The sequence below is a fragment of the Oryctolagus cuniculus genome, chromosome 4 (genome assembly GCF_051225735.1).
Source record: "Oryctolagus cuniculus isolate XC-2025 breed Fujian yellow rabbit chromosome 4, ASM5122573v1, whole genome shotgun sequence".
NCBI classification, from domain to species: Eukaryota; Metazoa; Chordata; class Mammalia; order Lagomorpha; family Leporidae; genus Oryctolagus; species Oryctolagus cuniculus.
This window is the reverse complement of record NC_142870.1, coordinates 122,699,780-122,718,315: the sequence shown is the minus strand read 5'-3', so window position 1 is coordinate 122,718,315 and position 18,536 is coordinate 122,699,780. Positions and strand designations below refer to the sequence as shown.

At 42.3% G+C, this 18,536-nt stretch overlaps 1 protein-coding gene across 14 annotated transcripts in view; it reads left to right on the top strand.

Annotated features, from left to right (window-relative positions):
• Positions 1–205: 205 nt before the first annotated feature.
• The window catches only part of RSRC1 (arginine and serine rich coiled-coil 1), a 447,518-nt gene continuing 429,187 nt past the window's right edge, over positions 206–18,536 (top strand). For 12 of the 14 annotated variants that reach the window (XR_016233240.1, XR_016233241.1, XR_016233238.1 and 9 more), the window contains exon 1: positions 206–340. The gene's annotated coding sequence lies outside the window, so the exon portion shown is untranslated. Of the gene's footprint in view, positions 341–494; positions 693–18,536 lie in introns of those variants that run through there. The other 2 variants (XR_016233239.1, XM_070072603.2) reach the window with 2 other exon arrangements.

Below are 18,536 nucleotides of genomic sequence, written 5' to 3'. Positions count from 1 at the left end.
GACAATAACGACGACGACTAAGGCAGTAATACCCTCTAGTCCAACCTTTATTGCTTTCTGGAAACAAGAAAATCAAATTAAACAAGCTCGCAAAATAAACACCAAACAAAAAATTGGCGGCGTGACAATCTATTCGCTCGGCATTCCTGTCTCCTGGCAGCCTCCATCGATGCACTCGGAAGCTCGGCTGAGGTTGCCTGGCGCTGGAACCAGGAAGGCGCTGAGCTTAAACTGAAGCAAGTTCGGAGGACGCTGGCGGCGCCCTTGTCCGAAGAAACGTTTCTAGGTCTGCGGCCCTTGAACATCAACGGGAGGTGTGAGCCTGACGACCCGGATCCAGGTGATGCCCGAGTCCAAGACCTGGGGGGCGGCATTCGTGGCTGCTGGGCTCTGAGGCCCTGCTCGGGAGCGAGGCTGCGTGGGGCCTGGCGCAGTCTGTGGCCCAGAGCCGGCCGCGGGGTGGGCGGCTGCCCCGCGCCGCGCGCATGCGCTCCGCACCTGGGCTGTTGTGGACCCCGGGCCCTACGCTGGGGGCCGCGGTCGGTGGGCGGCTGTAGGCCTCAAGCCTGGGCCTCTGTCTGGAGGTCGTGTGGGAGCATGAGCTGCCTCGCTTTCGCTGCTCTGTGCCCCACTGCCGCGTCCTTGAGCGCTGTTTCGGGATTTCCAGCCTAGCGCTTCCTCCCTAGCTGGAGGTAGGGTGGAGCAAGAGGGAGCCTGTTTTGGGTGCACTGGATCCCACCCACTCTTCTGTTTCTATCTTGGATCCAGTCGCCTCTGACTCCGCACACACCTATTTGCTGAGAGGAGAGGTGGCGCAGGATGAGATAGACTTTCATGTCTTGGGATATAAACATACCGGGAACACACTCTGTAGTCCCTTGACTTCTGGACCCGTGGCCATGTGACCAGGAGCATAGACTCTGTGTACATTTAGGAGAAAGTGTAGTGTACCGTAAGCATGTTGTCTGTTGTGGAGTTTAGGTTGACTTTAACATAATTTCCTCCTTAGAGATTTTTGTAATTTGAAGTGGAAACCTTAAATTTTTCTTTTTTCATTTCCAGAATTAACTACTCCAGCTGTTTTAGTTAACTAGTTGGTGGGTAGTTAAATCGATTCAAAAGTCTTGTGTTGTCAAAACAAAGAATTTGACTTGTGATTTTTGAAAGTAAACGTAAAAGCTGTAAGTGAAGGAGGTATGCAGATTTTGAGGCTTAGTTTGGAGCAGATGTGATCGGTGTAGCCTTGTGAGGAAACCAGGTATCCTTGAAGAACCTCTCTAGTCTTAGAGTTTATAAATATTCACTTTTTAAAAAAATGTATTAGAATTAAGCAGACATCTTTTTTTCTTTAAGATTTATTTATTCAGTTGAAAGAGTTACACAGAGAGAGAAGGAGAAAGAGGGAGAGAGAGAGAGAGAGAGGTGTTTTCCATCCACTGGTTCACTCCCCAGTTGGCTGCAACGGCAGGAGCTGCGCTGATCCAAAGCCAGGAGGTAGGAGCTTCCTCCAGATCTTCCCACGTGGGTACAGGGGCCCAAGGACTTGGGCCATCTTATACTGCTTTCCCAGGCCATAGCAGAGAGCTGGATCAGAAATGGAGCAGCCAGGACTTGAACTGGTGTCCATAAGGGATGCCGGCACTGCAGGTGGTGGCTTTACCTGCTACGCCACAGCACTGGCCCCTGAAGCAGACATTTGAGGTTTGATTTTTTTTTTTTAAGATTTTATTTATTTATTTGAGAGGTAGAGTTACAGAGAGAGGAGAGACAGAAAGATCTTCCATCTGCTGATACACTCCTTTTAGGCCATAAAGGCTGGAGCTGGGCAGATCTGGAGCCAGGAGCTTCTTCAGGGTCTCCCACGTTGGTGCAGTGGTCTAAGCACTTGAGCCATCTTGTGTTGCTTTCCCAAGTGCATTAGCAGGGAGCTGGATCAGAAGTGGAGCGGATGGGTCACAAACTGTTGCCCCTATGGGCTCCACAGTGCTGGCCCCAATACCCACTTTCTTTGAATGCAAAGATTCTTGCTAAGGAGAGCACCTGATTACTGTCTGTTGTTCAATCAGAGGACTAAAAAATGACTAAATTGAAGAATCCGTCTGTTTATTGACCTTACCAATTCAACCAGTCTCAGCAAAGTTAACTTGTGAATTGGAAAACTTACATAATAGGGTTAATAATATATGTATACATGTATTTTCTGTTTTTATTTTATTATTAAAAAGATTTTATTTATTTGAAAGGCAGAGTTAGAGAGAGAGAGAGAAAGATCATCTATCTGCTGGTTGACTCCCCAAATGATTGCAGTGGCCGAAGCTGGGCAGATCTGAAGCCAGGAACCAGGAGCTTCTGGGTCTCCTACGTGGGTGCAGAAGCCCAAACACTTGGACCATCTTTCACTGCTTTCCCAGGCACAGTAGTAGGGAGCTGGATTAGAAGTGGAGTAGCTGGGACTTCAACTGGCACCCATTTAGGATGCTGGCGCTGCAAGCGGTGGCTTTACATGCTATGCCAGAGCACTGGCCCTTTGTTTTTATTTTCAAACTCTTGGGAAATTCTGTGTCATTGATAAAAGGTGTGCTAATTTTTAAGATTAGTTGCAATAGGAGAATTTTTTTAAAGGTTTATTTATGTATTTGAAAGGCAGAGCTTACAGAGAGCGAAAGAGGTAGAGAGAGAGGGATCTTCCACCCACTGGTTCACTCCTCAAATGGCCCCAGTAGAGCTGCTTCTGGGTCTCTCACATGGATGCAGGGGCTCAAGGATTGGGCCATCTTCCGCTGCTTTCCCAGGCACATTAGCAGGGAGCTGAATTGGAAGTGGAGCAGCCAGGACTTGAGCTGGCACCTGTATTGGATGCTGGCATTGCAGGTGGCAGCTTTACCTACTATGCCACTTTACTATGCGTTCCACTTCACCAGTGGAGTTATGTGTAAAGAGTTCATCTTTATTAGAAATAAGGAATAAATGTTTGAAGTTAACTGTAACGAAGAAATGTGGTGGCTTATTATTTCTCTTATTGAGATTAATTGTTCTTCACTATGGTTTTTTTTTTGAAATGTAAATGTATAACTTGAGGAAATATTTATAGTTTTGTGATAGTGACTTTATAGCCTTTGTTGTTTTTTAGTTGGTTACCCTAAGGAAGGATTTTTGTATCTTTCATGAACTTTTCTGGCTTAAATATAATCAACTAATTGTCTGTTGTGGATAATGAATTATGTTGTTTATAATTAGAACAAAGAACAATTTATAAACATCTTCTGTTGTTCTTTTGGTTACCAACATGATACAGAATTGAATGTATTTCCCTTCCTTTTTTTTCTATTCTTAATGCCTTACACAGTCTCTTAGTAAGTAGGACATAAATGGGAAATGGGAGTGGCTATAAATACCTTAGAACAGTGATCCTCAATCTTCTTAGCTTTTTAGCTTTTTTTTTTTTTTTTTTTTTTTTTTAAGATTTATTTATGGCCGGTGCTGCGGCTCACTAGGCTAATCCTCCACCCGTGGCGCTGGCACCCGGGTTCTAGTCCTTGTTGCGGCGCCGGATTCTGTCCCGGTTGCTCCTCTTCCAGTCCAGCTCTCTGCTGTGGTCCAGGAAGGCAGTGGAGGATGGCCCAAGTGCTTGGGCCCTGCACCCGCATGGGAGACCAGGAGGAAGCACCTGGCTCCTGGCTTTGGATCAGCGCAGCTCGCCGGCTGTAGTGGCCATTTGGGGGGTGAACCAACGGAAGGAAGACCTTTCTCTCTGTTTCTCTCTCTCACTGTCTAACTCTGCCTGTCAAAAAAAAAAAAAAGATTTATTTATCTAAAAGGCAGAATTACAGAGAGAGGGGAAGAGACAAGAGAGGTCTTTCATCTGCTGGTTCACTCCCCAGTGGCTGGATTTGGGGCAGTCTGAAGCAAGGAGCCAGGAGCTTCTTCCGGGTCTCCCACGTGGGTGCAGGGGCCCTAGGACTTGGGCCATCCTCTGCTGCTTTCCCAGGTGCATTAGCAGGCAGCTGGATCAGAAGTGGAGCAGCCAGGATTCAAACCAGCATCCATGTGGGATGTCGGCCCTGCAGGCGGCAGCTTTATTCCCTACACCAGAGGGCAGGCCCGGACCTTCTTGGTCTTAGCAGTTGTCTAGGGGCTGGCACTATGGCGCAAGGGGTTAAGCCACTGCCTGCAGCTCCAGCTGTTGTGGCCAAATGGAGAGTGAACTAGCAGTTGGCGGACCTATTTCTCTCTGCCTCTCCTTCTCTCTCTGTGTAACTCTGACTTTCAAATAAATAAATAAATCTTTAAAAAAAAAGTTGTCTACGTCACTTAAAATTGAAGACTCCCAAGAACCTTTATTTATTTGAGTTAAATTTGTAAATATTTACCTTGTTGGTAATTAAAATAGAACATTTTGAAATAGTTACGAATTCACTGAATAATAATCTCATTACATGGCAGCAAGTAACATACTAGATATGAAAAATGACTTTTCTAAAACAAAACAAACAATAAAGTGTCACTTATTTTCCATTTTCTCTAATTTCCAATGTGTGGCTCAATAAAAGACTACTTAATTTTCATATATGCTTCTATATGCAATCTACTGAGATAAGTTGCTTTCATTGAAGTTTGTGAAAAAAATCCATCTTCACACAGGTATGTTATTGGAAAAGGTAGTGTTTCAATAACTTTTTCAGATAATTAATTTTTTGCCACTACACCAAAACTTCGTAAGTAGTAATTTCAAGAAGAATAGTTATGATGTGATATTTGAAACCATATGGATCATCTTTTCTACACTTATTTGAAATTTGTTGGTCTGTCCTATGCTGTGATGACTTTTACCTCTGCATGATTTTCTGACATTGTGCGTTAGCCAATGGAAACATACTGGTTCATTGAAGTAGGTATACTTTTCTATTGTTTACACTCTTTATTATGTATGAAAAATTCACAATTGTAATATCACTAGTGATCTTAAAATTTTAAGTTTTTTTAAAGATTTATTTTATTTATTTATTTGAAAAGCAGAGTTACTAGGTTGCAGAGAGAAATAGACAGAGGTCTTCCATCTTTTGGTTTACACCCCAGATGGCTGCAAGGGCCTGAGCTGGGCCAATCTGAAGCCAGGAGCCAGGACTTTCTTCCAGGTCTCCCACACAGGTGCAGGGGCCCAAGGACTTGGGCCATCTTTCCCTGCTTTCCCAGGCAATAGCAGGGAGCTGGATCGGAAGTAAAGCAGCCAGGACTCAAACGTGTGCCATTGTGCAATACTGGCACTGCAGGCAGCAGCTTTACATAAATAAAAACATTTATTTATTTATTTGAAAGGCAGAGTGACAAGGAGGGAGGGAGGAAGAAGAAGAAGAGAGGAAGGTAGACAGATAGATATATCTTCCATCTGCTGGTTCAATCTCTAGTGACCTGCAACAGGCAGTAGCCAGGAATGCCATCCATGTCTCCCACATTGGTATCAGAATCCCAAGTACTTGAGCTGTCATTCACTGCCTTCTGGGTGCATTAGCAGCATTTGGAGCAAAGGAGTGGAAGTGTGCATTAGCTGGGACTCAAACCATACACTCAGATGCCAGCATCCCAAGCAGCAGCTTAACCTGCTGCAACACAGCACTGGACACCAAAGAAGTCTAAGTACTGGGAAGCTGTTAGTCTCACGGTAGCAGATACCATTAGCCAAAGTTGAAAATTTTGCTTGAGAGCTTATATTTTACTGCTGAGAACAAAAGCTGTATTAGTTTTCCTTGTGGTAAAAGCCGTTTAGTCATTTTGAGGAAAGATCTGCCAAATGCCCAAGTCTGAATGATCATAGTTTCTGCAGTTCTTTAAAAAAAAAGTGTTTTATAATAAAAACAGCTACTTGAATTTGTAATTCAGTTGCACTGGTGCTTTTTCTCCAGATAACTATCATTATTCAGTATATGGCAGAAATTACATGTATTTTCTATTTTATCACACAGAATATTAAAAAGATATATACTCAAGGATTCAAATTTAGTAAAATTAATGTTTTTTACTGGCTTATCAAGGACATCCTGCCTTTTGAAAAAACTGTGTGGCAGTGAAGAATGCAATGACTGTTAGAATAGTTTGATGCTTCTGGCTTGATTTGTGCTGAGATACCAGCAGTTTTGTCCACTGGCTCTTAATAATCAGTAAAAAAGACAAATCATGTTTTAGTGTTATAGTGAAAATACTTTTGACCTCTTGGATCCCTTGAAAAGGTTGTAGAGACCCCTAAGAGTCTCCAGTCACATTTGTAGGTTTGCAGGTACACAAAAGTGTAAATTTCTCCAGGCAAGAGTTGTTGTTTGTTTTTTGCTGATATATCCTTTATACCTAGGTTTGCTGACCTCGTGGGCCATTTTACCTGTCTTCAGTGTTAGAGTGCTTAGATTCTGGATATGGTTTTTTTCCTCCTTCCCTCCTTCCCTTCTTTCCTCCTTCCCTCCCTCCCGCCCTCCCTCCCCCTTTCCCCCTCCCTCATTCCCTCCCTCCCTTTCCCCTTCCCCCTCCCCCCTTCCTCCTTTCCCTCCTTCCCCCTTCCTTCCTTCTCTCTCTCTCTCTTTCTTTCTTTCTTAAATATATATTTTATTTATTTATTTTGAGAGGTAGAGTTACAGACAGAGAGAGTGAGAGACGTCTTCTCTCCATTGGTTTACTCCCCAAATGGCTGCAGCAGCTGGAGCTGGGCCAGTCTGAAGCCAGGAGCCTGGAGTTTTTTCCAGATCTTGCAAGTGGAGTGCAGGGGCCTGAACACTTGGGCCATCTTCCACTGTTTTCCCAGGCCATAGCAGAGACCTGGATTGGAAGAGGAGCAGCTGGGACTCGACCTGGCTCCCACATGGGATGCTGGCGCCACAGGCAGAGGCTTTAGCCCACGACGCCACAGCTCCAGCCCCTCTGGATCTAGTTTCTTTTTTTTTTTTTTTAACTTTTATTTAATGAATATAGATTTCCAAAGCACAGCTTATGGACTACATTGGCATTCCCCTCCCCCACGATGACTTCCCTCCCACCCGCAACCCTCCCCTTTCCCGCTCTCTCTCCCCTTCCATTCATATCAAGATTCATTTTTCAATTTTCTATATATACAGAAGATCAGTTTAGTATACATTAAGTAAAGATTTCAACAGTTTGCACCCACATAGAACCACAAAGTGAAATATATTGTTTGAGTACGTGTTATAGCATTAAATCTCAATGTACAGCACATTAAGGACAGAGATCCCACATGAGGAGTAAGTGCACAGTGACTCCTGTTGTTGACTTTACAAATTGACACTCCTGTTTATGGCATCAGTAATCTCCCTATGCTCCAGTCATGAGTTCTCCGACTCTTATCTTGTTTAGACAAGGTCATAGTCAAAGTGGAGGTTCTCTCCTCCCTTCAGAGAAAGGTACCTCCTTCTTTGAAGACCTGTTCTCCATGCCTGAAATACTCTCATGGGCTTTTCAGCCAGATCTGAATGGCTTTAGGGCTGATTCTGAGGCCAGAGTGCTGTTTAGGACATCTGCCATTCTATGAGTCTGCTGTGTATCTGGCTTCCCATGTTGGATCACTCTCCCCTTTATTTATTCTATTGGTTAGTATTAGCAGGTACTAGACTTGTTTATGTGATCCCTTTGACTCTTAGTCCTTTCATTATGATCAATTGTGAACTGAAATTGATCACTTGGACTAGTGAGATGGCATTGGTACATGCCACCTTGATGGGATTGAGTTGGAATCCCCTGGTATGTTTCTAACTCTACCATTTGGGGCAAGTCAGCTTGAGCATGTCCCAAATTATACATCTCTTCCCTCTCTTATTCCCACTCTTATGTTTAACAGGGATCACATTTCAGTTAAATTTCAACACTTAAGAATAACTGTGTATTAATTACAGAATTAAACCAGTTGTATTAAATAGAACAGACAAAAAAAATACTAAGAGGGATAATGTATTAAGTTGTTCATTAACAGTCAGGGCTATGCTGATCAAGTCATCGTTTCTCATAGTGTCCATTTCACTTCAGGAGGTTTCCTTTTTGGTGTTCAGTCAGTTGTCACCGATCAGGGAGAACATATGACATTTGTCCCTTTGGGACTGGCTTAATTCACTCAGCATGATGTGTTCCAGATTCCTCCATTTTGTTGCAAATGACTGGATTTCATTGTTTCTTACTGCAATATAGTATTCTGAAGAGTACATATCCCGTAATTTCTTTATCCAGTCTACTGTTGATGGGCATTTAGGTTGGTTCCAGGTCTTGGCTATTGTGAATTGAGCTGCAATAAACATTAATGTGCAGACAGCTTTTTTGTTGCCAGTTTCATTTCCTTTGGGTAAATTCCAAGGAGTGGGATGGCTGGGTTGTGTGGTAGGGTTATATTCAGGTTTCTGAGGGATCTCCAGACTGACTTCCATAGTGGCTTAACCAGTTTGCATTCCCACCAACAGTGGGTTAGTGTTCCTTTTTCCCCACATCCTCTCCAGCATCTATTGTTGGTAGATTTCTGAATGTGAGCCATTCTGACCGGGGTAAGGTGAAACCTCATAGTGGTTTTGATTTGCATTTCCCTGATTGCTAGTGATCTTGAACATTTTTTCATGTGCCTGTTGGCCATTTGGATTTCCTCTTTTGAAAAATGTCTGTTGAAGTCCTTGGCCCATCTCTGAAGTGGGTTGTTGGATTTGTTTTTGTGGAGTTTCTTGATCTCTTTGTAGATTCTGGTTATTAACCCTTTATCTGTTGCATAGTTTGCAAATATTTTTTCCCATTCTGTCGGTTGTCTCTTCACTCTCCTGTTTCTTTTGCAGTACAGAAACTTCTCAATATGATGCAATCCCAATAGTTGATTTTGGCTTTGACTGCCTGTGCCTCCTGGGTCTTTTCCAGAAATTCTTTGCCTGTGCCAATATCTTGAAGGGTTTCTCCAATGTTCTCTAATAACTTGATGGTGTCAGGTTGTAGATTTAGGTCTTTAATCCATGTTGAGTGGATTTTTGTGTAAGGTGTAAGGTAGGGGTCTTGCTTCATGCTTCTGCACGTGGAAATCCAGTTTTCCCAGCACCATTTATTGAATAGACTGTCCTTGCTTCAGGAATTGGTTTTAGATCCTTGATCAAATATAAGTTGGCTGTAGATGTTTGGGTTGATTTCTGGTGTTTCAATTCTGTTCCATTGGTCTGTCCATCTGTTTCTGTACCAGTACCATGCTGTTTTGATTACAACTGCCCTGTAGTATGTCCTGAAATCTGGTATTGTGATGCCTCCGGCTTTGTTTTTGTTGTACAAGATTGCTTTAGCTATTCGAGGTCTCTTGTGCCTCCATATGAATTTCAGCATCATTTTTTCTAGATCTGAGAAGAATGTCTTTGCTATCCTGATTGGAATTGCATTGAATGTATAAATTGCTTTTGGGAGTATGGACATTTTGATGATGTTGATTCTTCCAATACATGAGCATGGAAGATTTTTCCATTTCTTGGTATCCTCTTCTATTTCTTTCTTTAAGGTTTTGTAATTTTCATCGTAGAGATCTTTAACGTCCTTGGTTAAGTTTATTCCCAGGTATTTGATTGTTTTTGTAGCTATTGTGAATGGGATTGATCTTAGCAGTTCTTTCTCAGCCGTGGCATTGCTTGTGTATACAAAGGCTGTTGATTTTTGTGCATTGATTTTATATACTGCCACTTTGCCAAACTCCTCTATGAGTTCCAATAGTCTCTTAGTAGAGTTCTTTGGATCGTCTAAGTAAAGAATCATACCATCAGCAAAGAGGGATAGTTTGATTTCTTCCTTCTCAATTTGTATTCCTTTAATTTCTTTTTCTTGTCTGATGGCTCTGGCTAAAACTTCCAGAGCTATGTTAAATAGCAGTGGTGAGAGTGGGCATCCCTGTCTGGTGCCAGATCTCAGTGGAAATGCTTCCAACTTTTCCCCATTCAATAGGATGCTGGCCATGGTTTTTCATAAGTTGCTCTGATTATATTGAGGAATGTTCCTTCTATACCCAATTTGCTTAGAGTTTTCATCATGAAAGGGTGTTGAATTTTATCGAATGCTCTCTCTGCATCTATTGAGATAATCATATGGTTTTTCTTCTGCAGTCTGTTAACGTGATGAATCACATTGATTGATTCGCGAATGTTGAACCATCCCTGCATACCAGGGATAAATCCCACTTGGTCTGGGTGGATGATTTTTCTGATATGTTGTTGTATTCTATTGGCCAGAATTTTATTGAGGATTTTTGCGTCTATGTTCATCAGGGATATTGGTCTATAATTTTCTTTCAGTGCTGCATCTTTCTCTGGCTTAGGGATTAAGGTGATGCTGGCTTCATAGAAAGAATTTGGGAGGATTCCCTCTTTTTCGATTGTTCTGAATAGTTTGAGAAGAAATGGGATTAGTTCTTTAAATGTCTGGGAGAATTCAGCAGTGAATCCATCTGGTCCTGGGCTTTTCTTTGTTGGGAGGGCCTTTATGACTCTTTCAATTTCTGTTTCAGTTATGGGTCTATTTAGGTTTTCTATGTCTTCATGGTTCAATTTTGGTAGATTGCATGTGTCCAGGAATCTTTCCATTTCTGATAGATTTTCCTGTTTGCTGGCATACAAGTCTTTGTAGTAATTTCTGATGATTCTTTTTATGTCTGTGGTGTCTGTTGTTACGTTTCCTTTTTCATCTCTGATTTTATTGATTTGGGTCTTTTCTCTTCTTTTTTTAGTTAGTTGGGCCAATGGGGTGTCAATTTTGTTTATTTTTTCAAAAAACCAGCTCCTCGCTTGGCTGATTTTTTGTAATGTTTTTTTGGATTCAATCCTGTTCATTTCTTCTCTGATTTTAATTATTTCTCTTCTACTACTAGATTTGGGTTTGGTTTGCTGCAGTTTTTCTAGGTCCTTGAGATGCATTTGGGCAATAGTGTCAATTAAATCTGCTGTTTCCTTGTTGATCTTCTGTCCGGATGATCTGTCTATTTCTGAGAGTGGAGTATTGAAGTCCCCCAGTACTATTGTATTGGAATCTAAATCTCCCTTTAAGTCCCTTAACATATCTTTTAAATAGACTGGTGCCCTGTAATTAGGTGCATATACATTTATAATAGTTACATCTTCCTGTTGAATTGAACCCTTAATCATTATATAGTGCCCCTCTTTGTCTTTCTTAACAGTTTTTGTATTAAAGTTTATTTTGTCTGATATTAATATGGCTACACCTGCTTTTTTTTTGGTTTCTGTTGGCATGGAATATCTTTTTCCAACCTTTCACTTTCAGTCTGCATGCATCTTTGTTAGAGAGATGTGTTTCTTGTAGGCAACAACTAGTTGGGTTTTGTTCCTTAAGCCAATCAGCCAAACGGTGTCTTTTAACTGAAGAGTTAAGTTCATTAATGTTTAATGTGACTATTGATACGTAGTGACTTTGCCCTGCCATTTTCCCGGAGATATTTTCTATTATATGCTTTGAGCTTCCCATGCTCTTTTACTGGTAGGTTTTCTTCCTTTACCTTCTTTCATATTGATGGCCGTGTTTTTGTGTTTCTGAGTGTAGCACATCTTTAAGTATCTTTTGTAGGGCCGGACGAGTGGCCGCAAAGTCTTTCAATTTCTGTTTGCTATGAAAGGTCTTTATTTCACCTTCATTCACAAATGAGAGCTTGGCAGGATATAATATTCTGGGCTGGCAATTTTTCTCTCTTAGCACCTGTGCTATGTCTTGCCATTCCCTCCTAGCCTGTAGTGTTTCTGATGAGAAGTCTGCTGTGAGTCTAATTGGAGATCCTCTGAGAGTAATCTGACGTTTCTCTCTTGCACATTTTAGGATCTTTTCTTTATGTTTCACTGTGGTAAGTTTAATTACAACGTGTCGTGGTGAGGATCTCTTTTGGTCATGTTTATTAGGGGTTCTGTGAGCTTCATGTACTAGGATGTCTCTGTCCTTCTCCAGACCTCTAAAGTTCTCTGCTAGTATCTCACTAAAAAGGCCTTCTAATCCTTTCTCTCTCTGCATGCCTTCAGGAACTCCTAGAACTCGAATGTTGTTTTTTTTTTTTAATAGTATCCTGTAGATTCCCGACAATATTTTTTAGATTTCTAAATTTCCTCTTCTTTTCTTTGGTTTGGCTGTATATTTTCCTGTGCTTTGTCTTCTAAGTCCGATATTCTCTCTTCTGCTTCACCCATTCTGTTTTTAAGGCTCTCTAATGTGTTTGTCATTTGATCTATTGAGCTCTTCATTTCATTTTTATTTCTCTTCACTATCACACTTTCCTGTTCTACTAGTTTCTGCGTTTCATTTTGATTCTTCCTTAAAATTTCATTTTCACGAGAGAGATTTTCAATCCTGTCCAATAAGGATTTCTGTAGTTCAAGGATTTGCTTTTGAAAACTTCTAAATGTTCTTATCATAAATTTTTTGAAATCCGTATCGTACATTTCTTCTATCTCATCATCTTCATAATCTTGGTTTGGGGTGTTTTGTTTATTTGGAAGCATCATAGTGTCATTGTTGATCTTGTTCCCTCGATTTTTATGTTTGTTGCTTGGCATTGTTAATTCTTCTTCCTTCACCGTGCGTTTTTTTTTATTTTTTATTTTATACTATGTCTGTGTTAAGTGGACTGCCTGCTGTTGGAGGAGCCTTGGAGGCTTGAGATGGGTGTGGCCTGAGAGCTCTGCTTGGTTTTTCCGGGTTACGGGTGTGCAAAGGTGACACCCTCAGGTTATGCGTGGTAAATCTCTCTCTATTTATTTATTTATTTATTTATTTATTTATTTTATTTATTTATTCAGGAGGTAAGTAATACCGCACGGCTGTGCAGAATTGATGGTATTTAGCTTCCGATCTCTGGCTTCTACTCGAAGAGTCTGTGCCGGCTCTGTTTCTCCTCTGGACTCCTACTGGGTTGCCTAGGCTACTGAATTGTAGCCACTCAGTTCCTTAGCTCTCCTCTGTTGGTATGTATATCCAGAGTGGAGCCTGCCCTTTGTCTCTTGCTCGCCTTTGCAAGGTTGGCGGAGAGAGAAACTAGAGAGAAACTCATCTGTACCAGTACCCCCCCCACCTTTTTTTTTTTTTCTTCTCTCCTGTAGTCAGTCTGGTGAACTTTCCCGCTCCCCTCTAGATTCTGACCGCTGTTTCCCCGCCAATGTCTTGGGTTACTGAGCTCACCTCCCCTTCCAGCGCCGATGTGTGGACTCGGAGCCCTGGGCGTCCCTGCTCTCCCTGCTGGTGTCTATGTGACATCCACTCCCCTTCCTGCACTGGTGCGCAGACCCTGCCGCTCCCACGGCTCGGCTTCCGCATGGTGGGTGACCTTGTTCTCCCAGTAGGTCCTCCGAGTCACAGCCACTAGATCCGGAAGAGTTTCCTCTGCAATTTTTTCCTGATCCTTTTTCTGAGGCTACTGTAACTCCACTTTTATTAAACTAAATTTTCCCAGACTATCGGTGCGCGCCCTCACTATTCCGCCATCTTGGCTCCATCCTGGATCTAGTTTCTTTGTTGGCTTATCCTCTCCTTTTTTTTTTTTTTAACTTTTATTTAATAAATATAAATTTCCAAAGCACAACTTTTGGATTATAACAGTTCTTCCCCCCATAACCACCTTCCCACCCATAACGATCCCATCTCCTACTCCCTCTCCCATCTCTTTCTTCATTAAGATTCATTTTTAATTATCTTTTATATAGAAGATCAATTCTATACTAAGTAAAGATTTCAACACAAAGTATAAAGTACTGTTTGAAGACTAGTTTTACCATTAATTCACATAGTACAACACATTAAGGACAGAGGTCCTACATGGGGAGCAAGTGCACAGTGACTCCTGATGTTGATTTACCAGTTGACACTCTTATGTATGATGTCAGGAATCACCAGAAGCTGTTGTCATGAATTGCCAAGTCTATGGAAGCCTCTTGAGTTCACAAACTCCGACCTTATTTAGACAAGGCCATAATCAAAGTGGAAGTTCTCTCCTCCCTTCAGAGAAAGGTACCTCTTTCTTTGATTATCCTCTCCTTTTGATATTTTTTAAAAAGATTTATTTACTTATTGGAAAGTTAGAGTTACACAGAGAGAGAAGGAGAGGCAGAGAGAAAGAGGTCTTCCATCTGCTGGTTCACTCCCCAAATGGCCACAATGGCCAGAACCGTGCCGATCCGAAGCCAGGAGCCGGGAGCTTCCTCTGTGTCTTCCCATGCAGGTGCAGGGGCCCAAGGATTTGGGCCATCCGCTGCTGCTTTCCCAGGCCATAGCAGAGAGCTGGATCAGAAGTGGAGCAGTCGGGACATGAACAGACACCCATATGGGATGCCGGCACTGCAGGTGGTAGCTTTACCTGCCATAGCAACGGCCCATATCCTTTCCTTTTGATGGAGTATACTTTCCAGTAGCTTCCCGAAAAAGGGTGAATGTGAGGTGTTATTCGAGACTTTGATGTTTCAAATCATACCAGTCAATGATTTGGGTGGCTATAGATTGTAGGTTGAAAATAATTTTCTGTCAGAACTTGAAGATGGGTCTCAGTTGTTTTGTGTGTTGCTGTTGAAAAGCCATATGTCTGTGTGCGTTTTCTTTACTGTTTTTTCCTCTTTAGACGTTTCTTTGTATGATCTTTTTTGTTTCTGGCATTTGACTTTTTATTTTATTTTATTTTATTAAAGATTTTATTTATTTGAGAGATAGATCCACAGACAGTGAGAGCGAGAGATGGAGAGAAAGGTCTTCCATCTGCTGGTTCACTCCCCAATTGGCAGCAATGGCCAGAGCTGCGCCAATCTGAAGCCAGGAGCCAGGAGCTTCTTCCGGGTGTCCCATGCAGGTGCAGGGGCCCAAAGACTTAGGCCATCTTCTACTGCTTTCACAAGCAATAGCACAGAGCTGGATGGGAAGAGGAGCACCTGGGACTAGAACCAGCGCCCATATGGGATGCTGGTGCCGTAGGTAGAGGATTAACCTACTGCGCCACAGCGCCGGCCCCGGTATTTGACTTTTTAAATGAGATGTGTTTGGTGTACTTCTTTTTAATAGTTTTTTAAAATTTTATTTTAATTATTTGAAAGTCAGAGTTACAGTGAGAAGAGAAGCAGAGAGGCAGAGAGAGAGAGAGAGGTCTTCCATCTATTGGTTCACTTCCCAGATGGCTGTAATGGCTGGAGATGCGCCGATCCAAAACCAGGAGCCAGGAGCCTCCTCTGGGTCTCCCATGTGGGTGCAGGGGCCCAAGGACTTGGGACATCTTCTACTGCTTTCCCAGGCTATAGTAGAGAGCTGGATCGGAGGAGGAGCAGCTGGGTCTTGAACTGGTGCCCGTATGGGATGCCGGCGCTTCAGGCCAAGGCTTTAACCCACTGTGCCACAGCACCGGCGCCAGTGTACTTCTTTTTAAAAGTTTGTTGTCCTAAAGACTTAGGGCAACTCATGGCCTCCAGTTTTGAAAATTGTTTTGATATATATATATATATATGGATATGGATAATTTTTCATTTTTTGTGGATTGTGTGGGGAAATTAGTTACACGAAGCAATTCAAAGATGGTGCCCAGAAGAAGTAAGGTGGGCGGAATCCAAAGTTGTTTACCACTAAAGCAAATTGGCTACACAACATCAGGAGAAGTGGCAACAACTGATATCAAGTGTATAGACATATGGCCAGTCTTATGAAAATTGCCCCGTAAAATGACCCTTTAAGTGATTGGTTGGTCTTTATGCCCTGCCCCAATGACTCTGCAGTTTTGTGCTGTAAAAGGCTCTGTTACACACGAAATAAACGAGTCCTTGCTAGACTTGACTCCCTGCTGCGGCTGATTGTCTCCGGGATCAGGAGGCTGGGGAACGGGTGAGCGGCACACTTACTTTTCCTCGGACCCAGTCCATCCTTGTACAGGTGGACTAAGACCCTGCAGATTGTATATCAATTGGATATTGGACCTTCAGGATTGCTCCTCTTTTACCTTCTATCTTTCTTTTATTGTTGTCTCTTTTACTCTCTACATTCTTTTAAGTTATTTAACTTTTTCTAACCCTATTGTGTTCTTAAAACATTGTTTATCAGGGCTAGCATTGTGGCACAGTGGGTTAAGCCACTGCTTACAGTGCCTGCATCCCATATTAGACCATCTAAGAGTCCTGGCTCTTTTGCTTCCAGTCCAGCTCCTTGTAATGGGCCCGAGAAAGCAACAGATGATGGCCAAGTGCTTGGCACCTTTTGTGGGAGACACAAGTTGAGTTCCTGGCTCCTTGTTTCAGCCTTACCCAACTCTGGTTGTTGGGGCCATTTGGAAAGTGAATCAGCCGATGGAAGATCTCCCTTCCTGTTTGTGTCACTCTGCCTTTCAAATGAGTAAATAAATGTTAAAAAATACTATTTATCATTTGTTAATTTTTTTAAAAAATAAGGTTTCTGCTTTTTTAAAGATTTATTTATTTATTTGAAAAAGATACAGAGAGGAGAGAGAGAGAGAGAAAGATGGTGAGATCTTCCATCTGCTGGTTCATTCCTCAAATAGCTCCAATGGCCAGGGCTGAGCCAGGCTGAAGCCAGGACCCAGGAGCTTCTTCCAGGTCTCCCACATGGGTGCAGGGGCCCAAGCACTTAGGCCACTTTCCACTGCTTTCCCAGGTGCATTGTCAAGGAGCTGGATCAGAAGTGGAGCAGCTGAGACTTGAACTGCTGCCCAAGTGGGATGCCAAGACTGCAGGCAGAGGCTTAACTTTCTATACCACAGTGCCGGACTCTCTTTGTTTAAATTTCAGGGTCTCCTTGTTCTCTGAATGTTTCTCCTATTCTTGTTTTCTGAATTGTCTTCTCATACATTTCTGAGGCTTCTAACTGTGATTTTTCTTTTGGAAATTTTCTTCTGCATACTCCTAGTTTACTTACTGTAAGTTGTTTCTTTTTGTTTTGTTTTATGATTATTGCTTTCATCTTATGGTTATCTTTTGTTGTATATTCACTAAAAAGTTAGCAGAAAAAAATTTACAGAAAAAAGTTAAATATGTTTAAGGTTAGGGCTTCCATTTTGTGGTGATTGGGTAGGGGCCTGGTCTTATCTTTGGGGACTTTTTAGTTTTTGCTGGGAAGATCCTTATTTTCTTCCTAGGATATACAGTTGGCGTCATTGTTCTTAGGTCCAAGTACACAGAGAGCTATGGTTTTTACCATTAGAATGTAGACTCGTTTAGTTACTTCAGCTTTTAGGTTGACACCTCTCTCCCCACCTCATGCCTTTTTTGAAGATTTATGTATTTTGAAAGTCAGAGTTACAAGAAGGCGAGACACACACACATACAGAGAGAGAGAGAGAGAATCTTCTGTCTGTAGGTTCACTCTCCAGATGGCTGTAGCAGCCAGTGCTGGGCGAGACTTAATCTAGGAACCAGGAGCTTCATTTGAGTTTTAAATATGGGTGGCAGGGGCCTAGACACTTGAGCCATCTTTTGCTGCTTTCCCAGGCATGTTAGCAGGGAGTTGGAGTGGAAGTGGAGCATCCAGGACATGACTTGGTTCTTACATGGGATGTGTTTGTCACTGGTGTAGCTTTACCCCACCCCCTGACCCCTCCTTAACTGTGCTCTTAAACCTGGTACTTCACTGACTTATTTTTACCACCCCTCCCCACTATAAATCTCCTCTCCTGCTGGGATTGGGAAGAGTATTTACCTGGCTAGGTAGGATGATGAGGGAGGGAACCCAGGAGACTACTTCTTTTTATAGAAATTGAATCAATTCTCTTGTTTTTACTTTCATGCCTCACTGTGCCTGATGGTATTTGGAATCTCAAATTCCTTAAGTTTGTTATGTGAATTGGCTTTTCTCTTGTTAGAATTTTCTTCAGTTGTTTGATATTCAACTTTCTTAGCTCTAAATCCTTCATCTGTTTTTCATTTGCTAAAAATTTGTTGACATATCTTGTCTACTGTTCCTGTTATTTTTTCTTATTCTTTGTGAATTTATACTCTTTATTCCTTTAATCTTTTTTTAAAAAGTGTATTTTATTTTTATTTGTTTGAAAGATGGAGGGACAGAGAGAGAGAGAGAGAGAGAGATCTTCCATCGGTTCCTTCTACAAATATCTGCAACGTTCAGGGAAGGGCCAGGCTGAAACCAGGAACCAGGAATTCCATCTAGATCTCCCTGGTCAGTCATCACCTGCTGCCTGTTAAGGTTCACATTTGCAGGAAGCTTTTTGGGAACTAGAGCAGCCAGGATTCAGACTAGACACTCAGATAGGGAATGTCGGTGTCCTCACAGAGGCTTAGCCAGCTGTGCCCCAACACCTGCCGCTATTCTTTATCTGCTCCTCTTTTTTTTTTTTTTTTAACGATTTATATATTTATTTTAAAGTCAGAGTTACACAGAGAGAGGAGAGGCAGAGAGAGAGAGAGGTCTTCCATCTGCTGGTTCACTCCCCAGCTGGCTACAACGGCCGGAGCTGTGCCGATCTGAAGCCAGGAGCCAGGAGTTTCTTCTGGGTCTTCCACGTGGGTGCAGGGGCCCAAGGATTTGGGCCATCTTCTACTGCTTTCCCAGGCCATAGC